Source organism: Bidens hawaiensis, unplaced genomic scaffold (assembly GCF_021521415.1).
Source record: "Bidens hawaiensis isolate Kalapana, Puna unplaced genomic scaffold, B.hawaiensis_p1.1 tig00014899_1, whole genome shotgun sequence".
Lineage (NCBI taxonomy): Eukaryota > Viridiplantae > Streptophyta > Magnoliopsida > Asterales > Asteraceae > Bidens > Bidens hawaiensis.
The window spans coordinates 377297-396539 of record NW_027492318.1 but is presented as its reverse complement, the minus strand read 5'-3'; the positions used below and the strand labels follow the sequence as shown (position 1 = coordinate 396539).

Below are 19243 nucleotides of genomic sequence, written 5' to 3'. Positions count from 1 at the left end.
AAATGACGCAACATAACGGTTTATTTCTAACTAATTATAATGTTTACACAAACCATCTACTATTTACACTTTGCACCCTAACTACACTAACATAACTTTCTGAAGAAGTTTATCTATTCTATAATAAACTAACGAAATATTTAACGAAACTTTAACGAGATCGATGATTAACCAACAATTTGAGTCACCGTTCATCAACAAGTTTACATGACCTAGAAATGTAAGCACATTTACATTGACTTCATAAAAAAGCACATACATTTATCTGAAGCCTACGCACTTTTTAAAGCATATAGAACAACGTGCAATTACTCAAATAACGGGGCTAATTGGCTAACCTGGGGAGATAAACGTAATTAGCTGGCCTAAAAAAGATGATTAACAGCTAAAAAGAGATTAGACGCTAAGACGCGTAACTAATCAGGGGCTAAGTAAAATAATTTACAAAAATAAAACAGGGTGATTAAGGAGGATTAAGAAAACACTAAGACGATAAACCCAATGTAAAAGTCAATAACGACGGGCACTATTAACAGAAGAAAAGAGATTAAGAGGGAGATTAAAAAGAGAGAACCAGAAGTTAAGAAAATTAATGACGGCAAAAGCCAATAACGATGAGCGTTATTAATGGCTGAACATGATTAATTATGCAAAACACTAATTGCCGGCTTACATTGACTCTATAATAAGTGTTCATATACAATAATACGATTTGAGCCTCCAACATGTAATAGAATAAACGAGACAGTTGTGGTATGTAAACTCATGCAAGAATGTTTTCACAGTCATAGACTCCCTACAAAGCACATACACTTGGCTTAAACCTTGCCAGCGTGCTTGCACTTTTTAAATAACAGAGATAACATGCAATTAGACTGTTCACATCAGTTCAGGAAATTTTTTCTACAAACAGCCTAGTCAGCATGCCACATCAGCTTTTCATTCATTCTTTCCACAAATACTTTTTGCCTACAACAATAACATATCCATTCTTCATACAAACATCCTTATAATTTCCACATCACCAGTAACTTTATATTTTTAATCTTATTATTTATATGAAATTTATTTAACAAATAATTATAAATTAAAAATAAATACAAATAAATTGCATTAAATTAAATAAAAAATACCAAGAATAGAATAAAATAAAAAATACAATATGAAGTCGACGAAAATATAACTAATGGTTATTCGCCCAAATATGCTCCACTAGATCGTTACGTATTGCTTGGTGAGCCTCTTGGTTACGTAAACTATGAAACTTCTGTATACGTGCTTGAAATTGTGGTGGTGCTCCTTGGTGGTAGATAATTGGTTCAGGATCATTCTCGTTGCTTCCCCAGTTAACTACCGCACGGCTTTCATCCTCTATTATCATATTATGTAGTATAACGCATGCATGCATTATATCACCTAATAACGGGATGGAAGACGTTCTTGACGGGCCATGTATAACTCCCCACCTAGCTTAAAGGACACTGAAGGCTCTCTCAACATCTTTTGTTGCAAACTCATTCCAATTAATACCCCCATTGGAATATGGAAATCAATTTGTTGTTGAGAAAAATAGCAACAATAAACCAATTTATCCATTAAAAATTGTAAATCATTTAGTTATGCACCTAAAATAGTCAAACCTTCCACACAAGTCTGCGCTACCTAGAACAATGCACCGAAAATTGTAAATCATTTAATTTACTTATTGTAATTTAATTAACTTGTTTTTGTAAATTATTATAAATTCAAGTTCAAGAAAAAGAAAAAAAGATGAAAAAGAAATGGACCCACCAACTATCATTCTTTATCATCCATCATCAAGGATCTTAAAGAATGGATTACTTCCACCTCAACCTCCACAACACTTGTCTTTTCCATTCTTCTCACAAATCTTCTCCACATAAACTATAGATACCCTTGATGTGGAAGGTCTTACTAGAATCTGAAAGAATTCATCTACAATAATAGGATTTGAATTTCAACCTCACAAGGTCTAACTCAAGCCTTTCATTACCAATATCCACCAAAAATGATACAAGTGGGGATCGAACCTCAAGTCTTCCTACCCCTAGGGTAGATAAGTGATAACATGCTATTATTATTATTATTATTTATTTACTTAAGATAATTTTAAAAACTGTTAAAAAACATAATATTAATATATTAACGCTATGTTCCCAAGTTCATTTAAAGAAAGAAAAGAAAGGAAAAAAACCTAAAAGAGAAAAGAAAGGAAAATATGAGATTTTATTTGGTGTTCTCGAGTTTAATTAAAAGGAAAGAAAAAAAAAAGAAAATTAAACATTTTATGTGTTCCCAAGTTTGAAATGAAAGAAAAGAAAATGACAGTTTTACTATTATACCCTTTAAGTTAAATTATAATTAAAAAATCCATGTTATAACATTACTAGCATACATTCTTCAACTATGTTGAATTGATTGCAACTGGTATGATACTTGATTATTCTTCTAGATATTGAAAAATTAATTTACTCATTTTGCCTTATAACTTTAATTTTAACATTTGCCCGCTTGCCTTCTGTTTCGATGTAATCCAAAAGATAAATTATAAACCTATTAATAATGTATATGTAAAAAACATATAAGTTTCAAAAAAAAAAAATTAACATTTGACTTTATGTACATGTTCAAACGAATCCAGATGGTGCTGCACATCCAGAATATGATATTGCTTCCATGACATTTAATGTCTAGCACAATCTTCAAATTTGCTTGATAATCGGTTCAATAAATGAATGTAATTTTGTTATACGGGTTAACCGGAATAACCCGACAAAGTTAAAATTTGAAACAAGCGTAATTGCCTTGACATCACAGTTGACTAAATCCTAGTCAACCTGCCAAATCACAACTTAAATTGGTAAAAATATCAATTTTATGCAGCAATATTCATAAAAATCGCTTATAAATGTGATATTCAAGCACATCAAAAAATGGTAAAAATTACGCTATGCACTTGTGAATCATCAAATCTGTAACATAATAATCAGTAACAGTAGGTAAAACACAAAATTCATCACAAAAACAAAAATAACAAGCTCTTTTTCTATAATTCGAGCTCGACTCGTGAGTTACTTTTTCAAGATCAACAATGAAACAGTCACTGAAACAACATATATGCACCTGTGATTTAGCATCAAAACAGACTCGAACTTTAAGGATAAAAAACACAATCACACTATGCATCTGTGAATAATAAAATCTGTAACAAATAATAGCAGTAACAGAGTTGCAACAAAAACATAAACAATCCCAAAACAATAAAATACCAACAAATAAATTGAAGTCATAAATGTACCAAGTTACTAAAAAAGAAAAACTTCAACTAGATAAAATGCATCATAAGCTCGCTTAGTTACCTGAATCCATCATATCTTTTAGTAAATCTAACCGCATCTGAGGAGGACAACTAAATAATGTCCTTGCATCTGATTGGTTGGCCGCCAAGTACCTTAAAGCTCTTCGTATTACATGGGATTCCAAACCCATTGGCTCCAAAGCATTGCAAATTTCTTCACCCGTGTACTCTTGATGATAAACTCTTTCTAATATTTTATTGCCTTCTAAAATAGCATTAGCCACACTGCCAACATTGCACATAATCATAGAGGCTAAATCTTCATTCTCTTGTTCAACTTTTCTTTTTCTACTCTTACATTTCTTTGCACTTGAAGACTGCTCAGGTAGAGACGACATAGCATTTACAACTTGAATATCATCATCAATATTGTATTGGCTTTCCAATATTACATCATTTACAGCACAAAAAGAATCCACTTCTGGAACTGTTTCTAAGTTAATTCCGCCATTCTTCTGGAAGCGAGCATTTCTCTCTTTAGCAGTTTCAGCTTGTGCCCCTGATGCCCTGTCCTTTGCAAAAAGTTCTATCATTCATTAAAGTTTGAGACTTTCTTCGTCTTCAATGTTTCAGCTTCAGGCTTCGACTATTAACAAAAACAAGATAATTAGTTTTATAATCGATAATCTAAATATTCATGTTTATAATTAAAGTAGTGGTAGGCTTTTTTAACCGCACCCGAACACCAAATCCCAACCACGGTGAGCCAAGACCCAATATAACCAAACCCAAATACAACCAACCCGAAAGAATGGTAAGCCCGAACACGAATAACCCACCCAAAAACCTAAAGAACACCCCTAAATTAAAGCTTACCTCTATTAACTTTTTCCAGACTTCATCCTCTGCTTCAATTAATTGAGTAGTTAAATTCCACGAGAACCCACTCAATGAGGTTCCACGAAACAAATCGTACCATTGAGAAAAATGTTCTTTCAACGTTTTTAATCGGTTTTTCAAATGTTTTTTGGAGACCTTCATTTGGAACTTTATGCTCAACTCCTCCACCGGTCATATGCTGTTGAGGTCAAAGTTCCATTAACCCTATTGCCGTTATCCTTTTGCGTTATCATAGCTTGTATGAATGCGTTGTCCATATTTTCCGTCCACTTTAGTGTTTCCTTCTTTACGGTTGCTTCGTGTTTGCTCATTGTAGTTTTCTACATGGTAACATAAATAAAATTCGAATATTTAAATATGTAAATAGTTGCTTATGCTAAATAGAATTACTAAATGCACACACAAGTAATAAAAAAAGAACCAAAATCATCAATTAATTGAAATCATAACAGACTTAGCAGTCAATACAAAACTAATATGAAACACTAAAATCTACTATTCTAAAACTACTTTGACATGTCTATTTCATCGTTTGGATACATTATATAGTTAGTCCACATGTTTGTTGCAATTGAGTTCCTTAGTTGTTCGTATTCGGTACTTCCCTCACGTATGTCTCTTGTATTTCGACGTTCTTCCTCTTGCGGTCCATCTAACACCTCTTGTATGACCTCATCTTCAAGATCTTTGTCACGGTCTTCCTCAAGTAAAAAGTTGTGTAAAATACAACATGCCAAAAAGATATCAGATTGTGTTTCGCAAGAGTAAAATGGTTCGGTTGTACTTCTGATGATAGGAAACCTTTTTTTCAAGACACCAAATGCTCGTTCAATTGCGTTACGTAATGATGCATGACGAAGGTTAAACAACTCCTTTGCATTCTGAGGGGCTCGAGTGGAGTACTCTTTCAAATGATACCTAACACCTCTATATGGTGTCATTAGGGTACTCGTATGAGGTAAACCCGCGTCTACTAAACAATATCTACCTATAAACATGTTGTAATTAGTATTATAACAAATATTTACACAATTAATTAAACTTGGCTTAAAAAATACCTGTTGGAATAACTAGTTTATCTTCTCTAGTAAAGGCATTTTTAATAATTCTTGAGTCAGATGCTGTGCCCTCCCATCCAGTTAGCACGTAAGTAAACTTTAAGTCAAATGTACAAGCAGCTAGCACATTTATCGTAGGGTATCCCTTACGACCGCGATATCTAGGGGCATCCCTGTTAGGTACTTTGACACGAACATGTGTTCCGTCAATTGCACCGATGCAATCCTTAAAAAAAGGATAAAATCTCTTTTTCTCTTGAATTTCTGTCGGGACAATATCACCTTTAGGTTGTTGTATGTAACGATCTTCTAATGATATAATCGCTTGCAAAACTCTATGGAGGCACCGACTAGTTGTTGATGCAGAACGACGGTATAACCAAGAGGTAAATCGATTTCTCAAATCGTTACCTACAACATGTAAAAAACTTGCAACTTGCTCTTCAACAGACATGCGCTGAGTAGGTCGAAGTCCACCATCACGCTTTAAGATACCACACAATGTCATAAAAGCTTTCTCACTCATGTGTATAAGGTCACGACATTTACCGCCATATAAAAGGCTGTGTAACATCTCTTCTCGTACATTTCGTCGTTGTAAAATTTCATCTCTAGTAGGTAAATTAGCACGCTTTCTGCTCTGTCTAAGTAGTGCAACAAAAGCCACCAATAAGCAAATCAGGTGAGTGGCTTGCAATTGTCTGGCACGAACAAGTTCAACTACCTTGTGTATCTGATTATCCATCAAACTGCCTAGTTGAGAGCAATTAATGTATATTATGGTTAATAAATAAATATATATTATGATTAATTCTTATTGTATATATTGAATACATATATGTATTTGTTGTTTGTCTGGTATGTATATGTATTTGTTGTTTGATTCCATGAAATTATGTGTTACATATATGAACTCCAAGGTTTGCCAAACTTATGTTTTATTATTGTTAACACAATTGATATTGTTAGTTGCGTACATATATGTGTCTGGTGATTGAATCCATTTAACTTTGTGTTACACATGTGCACATATTCATGTTTTGTTGTTATATATATGTACTTTGATGGTGGATTATACTATCCGAAGCAAACTAATATAAGGAGAATGTTATTAGAAAATTGGAGGGGCTTCTTTGGAGGGGCTCATATTTTGACCCGTTTGACTAATAGAGGCATTACAACATTAAATGAATCACAAGAGGCTTCTGTTAATGCCACTGAGGTTGCACCTCGCATTAACAGAATCAGTGAAGGAAGCACATAATGCAGGCAGGCCTATACTTGCGTATTTGTAAAGATGCTTTTTTTTGTTAAAAGGTTGTAATTTATTTGCAGACACTTGATAAATAATCAGTGAAGGAAGCATGCACTCTAATATAGCAATCCTAAATCAGCAGTATATAACCAAATCACAAGTTCCTTCAAAGTTGCAGATAGCATTTACAACTAAACAAACCAAATGCAAATATTTTACCGGTACCGACCCGAACATTTCGGTACCGGTACCAACTATTTCCGAATTTCGGGATCGGGATTTTCGGGATCGGTACCGTACCATTCCGAGCTTATCCCTATTTACAACTAAACAAACCAAATGCATATATTTGTTTGAAAACAACTGTATTTATATTCCAATCTTTAAAGTTGTAGATAGTATTTATATTCCAATCTTTATTTCTTTTTGCAAATTGGAAAGGGGAATTGATGTAAAATTGAAACTGAAATCAGAAACTAAAACAATTTACAATAAACGCATCTTTTTTAAAGTAGGGTTACGCATATATTTAAAATCATATACAATTGACGTGAAATTGAAATTGAAACTGAAATCAGAAACTAAAACACTGCAGATGTTGGTTAAAGAAACATAAGGCTGCCATAGAAGATGCAATCGAGATGAATGTAGATGTTACCTGTGGAAGCAATCGCTGACTGCCTCTGGTGGAAGATAAAGAGTTGGGAATACTGCAATATGTATGGAGGATTAGTTGAAGAAGATATGGCGGGTTGAAGATTTAATCCCGCCATTTTGTTTGTTGAAGAGGGTAAAAATGGAATTGATATATAAACATGATCTTTATCTATTTCTTTCTCTCTAGATCTTTCCAATTTGGAAAGAAAGATATATACACTAAAAACTCTTTCTCTTCTTTCCCCGTCTCTTTCATTCTCTTCACAAAAAAATATCTGGAACACCAAATTTGTTTAAATCATTCCAAATCTTTTCTTTCCTCTCATTTAAATAAACTTGGGAACAGAGCGTAAAAGATAGTGCTCTATCTACTAATTGTCCATGGTTTTAAATCTTCAAGGAAAGCAGTGGGAATCTCAATCACTGTCGTCTCTATCTGCTGTGCGGGTTAAAAATTATTTTGTTATTGTGAATCTAACTAGTGCTTATGCTTATATCTACAAGTAGTGCTTATATCTGCAACAAATACATATCAGATGGAACACCACACGTATTTGCATGATGCCCACCCATTTTTTCACGATCCAACAATAATTGAGCATTATTATAGGCAGTGAAATTTTTGGATCAAACAATAATTGAGCATTCGAGTTTGACAGTATTCGCATGATGCCCACCCATTTTTTCACGGAATGATCCAATTTGTATCAACACATCGATTTTCTAACGTGTCGTGAAAGTTGAGTTGGAGAGTTTGTTTTATCTGTTTACTTGAGTTTTCATAGTTTAAATATAATCGTTACGGACAAATAAAAGCTGCTATTGAAAGAGAAAGAGAAACATTTGGGTTTGACACGTGTCGGCGTCAGCAAGGGGGTTTGACAAAAAAATGGTGTAATGGTATATCCATTCATTGCAACCATTACCCAATAATTAATTAAGTCTTACAATTTAAATTATATATAAATAGCATAAACATTTTGTTGGTTTCCCTCCATATAACACCCCGAGGTAGTGTTTGCACACGGCCAGTTCAATGTTTTTGAAAACTTAAAGCTAACTAAAATATAATATTGAGGCCTTTTTAACAAATTATTTGTTAAAGCGTCACGTTTTACTTTTTATTTTGTCTTTTTGAATGATCATATTCCTACTTTCGAATTCGAATTGATGTTATATGAATGATTATTTCTAAATCAATTATCAATCAACAAATCAAGAACATAATACAAGTAATCACTTTATTACCTAAAGCCTAAAATATAACTCAGTTCACAAATGGACTAACTTAAGCGATAAAATATTGAAGCAAAGTACCAACCTATGTTGTTTTAACCGGACTCACACTAGCTTCAGAATTTGAATTTGGCTTGGGCGTTCCCCGGGAAACCATATAGCCGGTTGTCACAAGAGCCGAACTCTCTGGCGTAACACACATTGGGACAAAAACCCGGATGGGCTCGGGATCCGAAATGACAACCTTGCTTGGTATGCCTCCCAACTTCACAATACTTCTTTTAAATTAAAACTATTTTGCAATGGCTGTCAGGTCTTCGTTTCTTGAATCATCTGGATATGAGTGGCCTAAACCTTAGCAAAGCAATTGATTGGTTTCAGGTTATCAACACCCTTCCTTCTTTGGTTGAACTTCATTTGTCTGATTGTCATCTCATGCATATACACCCACATGTTGCTAGTCTTAATCTTACATCCCTTTCCGTGCTTGGCCTTTCTAGTAACTATTTCAGTAACAGTTTAGTGCTACAATGGATTTTCAGTTTGACTAGTCTAGTTTCATTAGATTTAAGTTGGTGTTATTTTCACGGATCTATTCCTAGTAGTAGTGAGGGCTTCCATAACATGACTTCTCTCAGGTTGCTTCATGTGGGTCGGTTCAGTTTCATGAATTCTTCGTTTGTATTAAAAGGGCTGTCTGGTAGTAATCTCGTATCATTAGATATTAGTGACTGTGGTGTCTCCAGTTTGGCTCTTGATTCCCTTCACAACCTCACAACTCTTCATAGCCTTGACCTATCAAATAATCAACTTACAAGGGCAATACCTAAATCATTGGGTAACCTTTGTAATTTGAGAGAGATTGATTTGTCAGCTAACAATTTTGGTAATATTAGTTTAACATTCCTTCTAGAAAGTTTTTTCGAGTGCAAATCACCTATGGTGGAGTCAATATTCATTGATTACTCAGGAGTTTCTGGTCAAATTCCATTATCAGTTGGAGGATTATCTTCGTTGGAGGAATTAAGTGTTTCGAATAACCGGCTGAATGGCACCCTTCCAGATAGTCTCGGTCTACTTTCAAATTTGGTACATTTAGATATTTCCAATAATTTGTTGATGGGTGTTGTGACAGATGCTCCCTTCTCCAATCTAAACAATTTGAAAGTCCTAAACGGAAGAGGCAATAACTTGATCCTCAGACCGCACCTAGAAAATTGGAATCCCCATTTCCGACTGGAAAGATTGTTTTTAAATTCTTGGGATATAGGGCCTCAATTTCCATTGTGGCTATTACAACAGAGCGATTTAAGAGAGTTAGAGATAAGTAACACCAATATATCATCAACCATGCCTCATTCATTTTGGGGATCATTCCCCAATCTAGAATATCTAGATATGTCACAAAATCATATTCAAGGAAGGTTGCTTGGCATCCCTAGTACACTGTCTATACTCGACTTGAGTCATAACAAGTTTTTTGGACAGTTACCAGAACTCTCAAATAGTTCATTGATATATTTCTTGGATTTATCATATAATTCATTTGAGGGAATGTTACATAAATTGATATGCTCTGATGGTGGAAAGCAGCTCGGACTCGGAGTTCTTAATCTTGCAAATAATCATCTATCAGGTGGCATTCCTAATCAGTGCTGGGAGAGGTACGAGTGGTTGGAATTCTTAAGCTTGGAGAACAACAATCTATCAGGTGGGATTCCAAGAACTATGGGATCTTTATATTCATTATTTTCATTGAACATGTGTAACAACAAGCTTTCTGGAAGATTGCCATCTTCGTTGAAGAACTTGACAAACTTAGGGTACCTTCAACTTGCTGGAAACAATTTTTTTGGTAGAATTCCAACATGGTTGGGGACAGAACTCTCGTTTTTGAGCATTCTCAATCTCAGATCAAACAATTTTCACAGATTTATACCTCGTGAGCTTTGTTATCTTACATGTATTCATATCTTGGACCTTGCTCATAATATTCTATCTGGAAATATACCAAGATGCTTCAAAAATTTCACTATCCTCGCTGGAAAAGGATATATTTCAGGAGTTTTCTTAACGTCAATTGGTGGTAAACATGTATCTGGTAGTGCTTCATTAGTAATGAAAGGAAGAGAAGACACATATAGCACTATCCTCAGGTTTGTGCTAATTGTGGACCTTTCGAGTAACAACTTAACTGGGCACATACCAAGTGAGCTAATGGCACTTCATTCATTACTGTCTTTGAACTTATCAAGAAATCAACTGACTGGGAGCATCCCGAAGAACATTGGAGATATGAAATCACTTGAATCATTTGATGTGTCTCTTAATCAGCTTTCTGGTGAACTTCCCGTAAGTTTATCAAGCTTGAATTTTTTGAGCAGCTTCAATGTGTCCTACAACAATTTTACTGGAAGAGTTCCAACAAGCACACAACTGCAGAGTTTCACCGAGTCCAGCTTCTGTGGCAACAAACTGTGTGGAGATCCGCTGCCTGAAAGTTGTGCAGTTGCAGTACCAGATGCCCACCATGAAGATGAAGAGGAAAAAGGCGGAGCACACGTAGCAGATTTGGGACTAATTACCAGCACAGTTTTTGGGCTCATTGCTGGTTTTTGGGTGGTTGTAGTTCCTTTGATTGTCAGCACCAGGTGGAGAATTGAATATTTTGGTTTCTTGAGAGAATTGAAGTATATGATATGTGATGTCATTTGTAAGTACTGGTGTAACGTGTTTCATAAGTGTTGAGAAGAATGTTGTGATATGTTCAGTTTCACTTTGAAAAGATAGACATATTGTATTTGTAATAAAGTTACAACTTTAGTTTTTTCTTGTATGATCACCCATGACCCAGATAAGTGGATAATGGTATGAACCATTCCACCACACGCATCCTCTCTCGTACTCCCCCATTTTGCGTATTTTGGTTCTTGAGAGAATTTAAGTATATGGTTTGTGATGCCATTCATAAGTAGGTAAGTACTAGTGTAACATGTTTCATAAGTGATTTATAATAAAGTTACAGACTTAAATCTTTCATAAGTGAATTTTATGTTCAGTTTTTGTTTGTTTCATATTTTTTTCCCCTAAGTTTATATTGATGTGCAGCGATTTTTTATAGTAAGCAGTTCTAAATTGCCAGTCTTCAAATATTTCACAATAGAATTACTTACATTTTTCATTTACAGTAATGATATTTTAAATTATTGTTATACAAAAACTAAACCTATTTTAAATTGTTTGATATTATGTTCTGGAATTGTTAACTTGATGTTCTCCAAAATGTGTGCTGACGTTATACAAATTAGAGAAAAAAAAAAGATGTTTTTCTTTTATAAAATGAATATTTTGCTATAAAAAAGATGTCGAAAATGTAACCGATTGATTACCAAAAATAGATTAACCGATGACTTTGATTTCAGTATCGGTTTACGGTAATAACCAAAACGAACCAAAATTAACTGAAAACCCGATTATCCTTTTTTGTACCCACGATTAACCGAAATTAACCGAACCAAACCATCCATGTTTGCATACATTTCTAGTTTTTAGATCTCCATTTCATGAATTTTTAAGCAAAAACTTAACCCAATAGACAGAACCAAGCAACCGAAAACTGATTGATTAATAAAATAGATTAACCGATGACTTCGATTTCAGCTTCGGTTTACCCTAACAACCGAAACCTGCACACCCCTAACCGCAACAGCAAATAAACTATCAAATCAACAACTAAATGCATTCAATTTTGAAAAAACTCCCAATTCATATTACATGAAACAACAATTAATTAACCTGCCACATTTATTAAGTAAACAAACTTCCCACCAAACTTGCATATTTATTATCTATTAATATGTAAACAAATGAAACATTCACGAACGAACAAAACATGTGTTCATGTCCGTTCCGTATAACTAACCGAACACAAATGTTCTGTTCGTTTCATCTATTAAATAAACAAACTTCCCACTAAAGAGATAACAAACAGTTTACTAAACACTGGGTCCATTTAAATGCCTAAAATGACTTCATAAGAATAATATTAGTAATCACAACAATTCAAAATTAGATCAAAACTCAAAACGCATAATTAAACTTTGTTAATTACCCTGCCACGTGCGTTTTAAGCCGCCGAGTCAGCATCAATCGAAGCATACATAGGCGCATCCGGATCCGACGATGACGTCATCAACCACCATCTGGAACCCGATTTCAAATACCTAAACTGAAGTGATTACGGTGTGTTAACGGATACGAAGCATCCAGTATTCGGCCCCAACATATCATCTCTGATTTATCCTTTTATAGATAAAACATAATATTACTTAACATATCATTTAAATACAAACTAAATTAACATTAAAGAAAAATAAAATCATTTCTTACTTCATAGATAAAACATAATATTACTTAACATATCTTTAATTTATTTTAATCAATTTATACTTTCTTAGTGTATAAAATCTAGTTTAAAAGATGTTTAGATTTTTATTTTATAAATCTTTTATATTACTGCTTCATCAGTCTATTTTGTATCTGTTAAAAAACTTATTATGATACGGTACAACTTTAGGTAACAGATACGAAGCATCCGGTATTTGACCCGAACATATCATCTCTTATTTACGGTGAACATTATCTTGTTTTCCATCTCATTTCTCTCAAGCTTCCTATCTCAATTTCTTTGAGCTATTTGATTCGTATACAAAAATGAATAAATAAATAAAAAATCTCAACCTTAATTTATATTTAGAAACAAACCCAAATATAACTACTAAATAAGAGTATTTGGTTATTTAATATATCAAAAAAGTCACGTGCGTTTCAAATACGCTTTGTTTATGAAAATATATTTTAAAAATATTAGCTTAAAGAGTGTATATTTAAAAAAAAAATTAACAAGAGATTTTTTTTAAACTCCTTGAAACGTACCATTTTATGTTGCTTGATTGGTGGATAAATGACCTCATTTCCCGCCTCTAATGATATCTCTTTTATTAAATATTATATCAATACGTCCTTTATATAAAAAAATGGTATTTTGACATATTTATTCCTCTCCTCAGTTTCTTTTTTTTTATTTGCCAGTCGTTTTGATGTCGGAATGTCGTATTTAAAAGAATTTGTTTAGCAAATTATAACATTGACCATAATATTATCATGAAAAAAAATTTTGCACGGCAAGTCGATGGCATTGACTTGACTTGGCATTAAATTTGTTTAATTTGTTGAAATGTTTATGAACCACATATTGTGTTAACATCAATTGTTTTTCAACTTGTCATGCAAGTTAAGATATACGGACTCTTATGAGTTTATTTGACTTAAGTGGTTCTCAATTGTACTATACAGCACTCTTTTTATACAACATTATTAGACAAGGAATTTTTTGGATCAATCAATTATTGAGCATTTGAGTTTGACAATAATTACATAAAGCCCAGTCAATTTTTCACGGAATATATGATCCTATTTTGTATCCACATAAATTGATTTTCTAGCGTTTCGTGAAAGTTGATTTGAAGAGTTTGTTTTTCCGTTTACTAGCTAATTGATTTTTCAGAGTTTAAATATGGTCGTTAAAGAAAATGAAAGCTAATATTGAAAGATAAACAATTGAGTTTGAATTTAAACACCCGATCAACTTGTAAGCCTATAATCAATAATTGAGTTTGAATTTTATAAATAAAAGATTAATAGACGTACAATAAATTAAATAATTGAGTTTGAATTTTATAACCTTAATACATATAATAAACATAAATTAGAAAAAAAACCGTTAATAGACGTACAATAAATTAACATATAACAAACATAAATTGAAAAAAAAAACATTAATAGACGTATAATAAGTTATCATATACCAACATAGAGTTTAAATATAGGGTTTTGGGCACATGTGATGATTTGTGATTAGTGCTATGTAAGTTTTCTTTTATAATTATTAGGATTTTTAATGGGTTCTACTAGGCACCTCTCCTATGTGCCCCGTATATAGGTCCACACATAGTCCTCTGTATAGTCATATGCGGAACGTATACGAATCTGTATAGGATTATACGGGGCATATAGGGGGGAGTGTCCTTAGAAAAGCCCTTTTCAATTAAAAAAAAGGTAACTTAACAAAATTTTCGTATGACATAATCACTGACATCAGATTGTTTACATTTATCCATAAAGGAGTTTGAAGGGTATCCATGATCTAACGAAGGCTTTAGTTATGCTGGTGTAGCAATGTAACAAGTAGATGGACATTCGGATAACAAAGAGCGCAATGTGTCAATTCATTGGCTAATCGTGAGCTACTTTGACATCTTGTAGGTTAAAATTAATAAATGTAAGTGCATCCCTATATAAATATATATATATATATATGTATGTATAACATCCAAATAATAACATCAGGATCGAACAAACGTACAACCCAGACACGTAACATCTCATCAACGTATGCAAACACAAAGTAGGCATACGTAACATCCGTAGTCGATAACAACTACAACATCGCCAAATATTGGCCATACAATAATATATATATATACATACTATAACATCCCAAGGCCAACTATATACTAGCGAGCCTATATAAAATAGTTTAAACGTTTCATCAAGAAAAATCGTTAAGGTGTTTATGATAGCCCAAAACTTAAATGAGTTAAAAGGGGCATCATGAAATCACCTGACACGAGACACGGATTCACCACGAGCTAGAGAATCCCTAAGTAATCCCAAGATTTAAACACCTGCCGGTTTACATTCAATCAATACTAACGACATCAAGATGACTCGTTTATCCTACGAAACGTTCTAACGGGGTTCGGGTCACCTAAAGCCTCGACCTCATCAAACTAAATCACAACAGCCCCGAGGCCTCACATTCACCAAAACGACCCTTAGACACTCCCGGGAATAAAGAATTCCCAAATTACCCCCGGAAGCACTAGGTGATACCAATACGCGTGTTTAAGAGTCGTTTAGGCCATTAACATCCAACTCAGCCCCGTGTGGACCCAACATGATAAAATCACAGCCAACAAGTCTACACAACGCTACACGAGTCAAATGGGTCGGTAATTCGCAAGTACAACGCACCAACTACTTAATAAACGCAATTGCGCGTTGTACCGACCCCGTTGGAGTAACCGACAACCAATTCAGCCCCATAACTTATAAAAATGATTTTTCAACAACCCGTACATCAAACCAAGTGTCCCCGAGCAGAATTTATCGTTAATCACTTCAACTCTCGCGTTAAACGCACCAAACTACAATTCTAGTCAACCGAACACAATCTATCAAACGATAACTAGTTGACCAATCTAATGATGTGTTGTAAAACACACGTCTTTTCGGCGCTTTTTATCTACGTATTATATTATATTTTATATGTTTTTACTTGATTTATATAGGTTTTACGTAAGTTTAATAATATTGTAGGTTATGGCTTGAAAGAAAGAAAGAAACCGAGCTTTTTCGAGCATTCTACAGGCCTTTTTACGCATACAAGTTCAAGACAAAGCTCAAGGCCCGACCCAAATGCATCAAGGAGGCCCAAGTCTTACCCTAATATCATAATATAAAAAGAAAAAAAAAAACACGTGAACAGTAGCCGCGATCGGCCAGCATAAAGAACAAGCAAAAATCTTTTTTTCGGCTAGGGTTTGGAGCTTGTGGTGGCTAGGGAAGGAAGAAGGAAGCAAGTGCAAGCCTCGGGAGCATTCACCATCCTTCTATATTTTACATTGTTCATCATCTTTTTATACTTGTTCAATTGATTTCATAGTTTTGCAATTGTGTTAGAGATTGACTTGTTTATGATTGCTATTGATTGTTGGATGATTGTTAAGATGATTGGTATGAGTTTAATGATGTGTTTATTAATTATTAATGGCTGTCCAAAAAATATGAGAGGCTAATCTTGCTAGTTCTACCTAGGAATGATGATTATTGTTAGGTTTTGATAGGTTTTATGGATTGTTTGATTAATAGAGTTGAATTGCTATTGTAAAGTTTGATTTTGACATGAAATAGGTTGTGTTTAAGGGCTGGAATTATTAGTTAATTTATTGCATAAACCCCGTGTGTTGATTGATTAGTTTTGTATTGATTGATCGGTGCATTGTTTGATTCTAGATTTTGTGTTTAGGGTTTGGTTGCGGTAGGAACAACCGTAGGGTTTTGTTGCATGATTATTTGGTTAAAGTACAGCGGTTAAACACCTTCCTTGAGACCGAGAGGTGATAGGGAGTTAGGGTTGTCTTATTGCCTTTGCATGCTAGAATAAGGATTGCGCGAGAGCGAGTTCGTTTCTTGTCAGGTTTAGGTGTTTGAGCGACTGGTTGATTTATTTTGGTTTAAGTTGAATTGTTCCTCTATCCTTGGTTGTGTAGTATTCATTGCCATTAGGGTCGAGTGTTGGTGAGACCGAGAGGTAATCCTTCATTAGAACACGTTAGCAATTGTTTACCGGTTTGGTCTTTTTAGCCGATTTTGAGTAGTTTAGGCTTGTTGTGTGAGACCGAGAGGTACTCTAGTGAGCCCGAGCGATCCTTAGTTGTGTCATCTTTAGGGACTGGTGTCTTGATATCATTCAATCCATTAGCTTTTTAGACCTACAATTTGATTCAGACCTAGGTAGACGTTTTTCTCCATCCTAGGTTAACACAGTTAGTTTTCCGTTAAGTTTTCTATTTTTGGTAAGTTTTGTTAGTTAATTCAGTTAGTTCAGTTAAGTAAGTAAAAATCAAAAATCAATTAAATATTATTCTAAGGTAGGTCTTGTCTAGGGTTAGTAATCATTAGCGTCTTACGTGTCCACGTGTTCGATACTCGGACTTCCTAGGTTTATACTACTTGCGATCGGTACACTTACCGGTTGTGTGTGGTTTTAGGATTTTCGTTTTATATTTAAAGCTTAGTTGTGCGGGTCATTATTATTGGGTCTTTAGACACGCATCAAGTTTTTGGCGCCGTTGCCGGGGACACGGTTTTATGCGTTTTGAGAGCAATCCGAGTTAGGACTTACCTTTTGTGCTACTTGTAATTATTTTTGTTTTATTTTACTTATTTGTTAGAATAGTTTAGATAATCTTTTCTCTAATTATAGTTTTTTATGCGACATACTCGATCTCGTGGACCACCCAACATTGAAGCATTCCCCGAGCCTGAGAGAGAGTTTCGTGAGAGACGTCGTCCCGTTTCACCCTCATCCACTTCTTCATCCGTTGACCCCGACGATAGGGATAGGATCATGGGCGACACACCACCGAGAAGGACAGTTGCGGACAGGGCCCGACCGGCCAATGCTGGAGCGAGATCCAGCATCGCACCACCCGCCATTGGAGTTACTACAAACTGGCAGATCCCGTCGAACATTCTAAATACCATTGCTCATTCTGCTCAGTTTCACGGGTTGCTTCATGAGAACCCGAACTCTCATCTCACTCGCATCGTGCGTATTTGCGACACTTTCCATCTTGCGGGCGTTTCCGAAGACGCTGTTAAGCTCCACATCTTTCCATTTTCGTTAGCTGATCAAGCGAGTCTGTGGCTCTAGTCCCTCCCACAGGGCTCTATAGCTACTTGGGCTGCCATGCAAACCCAATTTCTTGAAAAATACGATCCTCCGGCTAAGGCCGCTCGTTTACGTAACCAAATACATTCTTTCCAGATGGAGGACACAGAGAGCTTTTACGAGACCTGGGAGCGATTCAATAATCTATTAGCATTGTGTCCGAACCACAGCTTGCAAGATTGGGCGCTCGTCGAGAAGTTCTATAATGGAGTCACGTACGCAACGCAGAGTATGCTCGACACGGCGGCGGGAGGAAATCTGTTGACGACAAAGGACCCCGATGAGTGTATCGCTTTATTCAATGGGCTAGCTATGAGTGGGTACCAGAGACCACCCGCCAGAGGAGGTAAGACCGTCGATTCCATCTTACGAGGCATGCATTCGGTGGACGCCACCACCGCACTGACGGCACAGGTCGAGGCGTTGGCGAAGATGGTAAAGGACATGCAGACGAAGAGCAAATTATGTGAGATCTGCAGAGGTGGGCATGATACCGTTCAGTGCCCAGTTAGTTCGCATGAGGAGGCCGTAGACTTCATAGGAAACCCAAACCGAAATCCAAATTCTTTCAATTCTTATAATTCGGGATGGAGAGGCAATCAGAACTCCAACTGGAGGAGCGGCAACCAGTCCGGATTTCAGCAACGCCAGAGTTTATTTCAGGATGCCGGTGAGGGAGCGAGCAGTGGGGAGAAGAAGCCCACTTTGGAGGAGATGATGGCGCAACAAACACATATGTTGTCGAAGCTTATGTCGCGTGAGGATTCCCGACACAAAGAGACACAGGAGAAGCTTCGGGAGCATGAGCAATTCATGAGGAATCAAGGAGCGTCGATTCAGAGCCTCGAGCGGCAGATGGGGGAGATAGCGAATAGGTTGAACGAGAGGCCGCAGGGTTCACTGCCGAGCAACACCGAACAAAACCCGAAGGGGTTTGCAAAAGCTATGACAACGAGGAGCGGTGCAGTGACACGAGAGGAGCCCGGAACGCAGCAGAGAGGAGTCGTCGAGGAGCCTGCAGTAGTTGTAGAGGAGCAGGTGGATGAGGAGATACAGATGGAGTCTCCACCGGCCCAGGTGCATCAGAGGTGCAGCCCCGGGAGTTCAGCACAGGCCGAGAGACAGCAGCCACCGAGCGAACCGCCGAGAGTCTACAAGCCCAGAGTACTATATCCCGGGAGACTCCGCAGAGACAGAAATGAGGAGCAGAATTCCAAATTTCTTGATCTTTTGAAGCAGCT

The 19243-nt window shown here is 35.7% G+C and overlaps 2 pseudogenes; both read right to left on the bottom strand.

Annotated features, from left to right (window-relative positions):
• LOC143548018 (protein ORANGE, chloroplastic-like) overlaps positions 1 to 19243 on the bottom strand; it is a 64598-nt pseudogene that overhangs the window by 25161 nt on the left and 20194 nt on the right.
• LOC143547973 (uncharacterized) lies at positions 2850 to 4596 on the bottom strand (annotated as a pseudogene).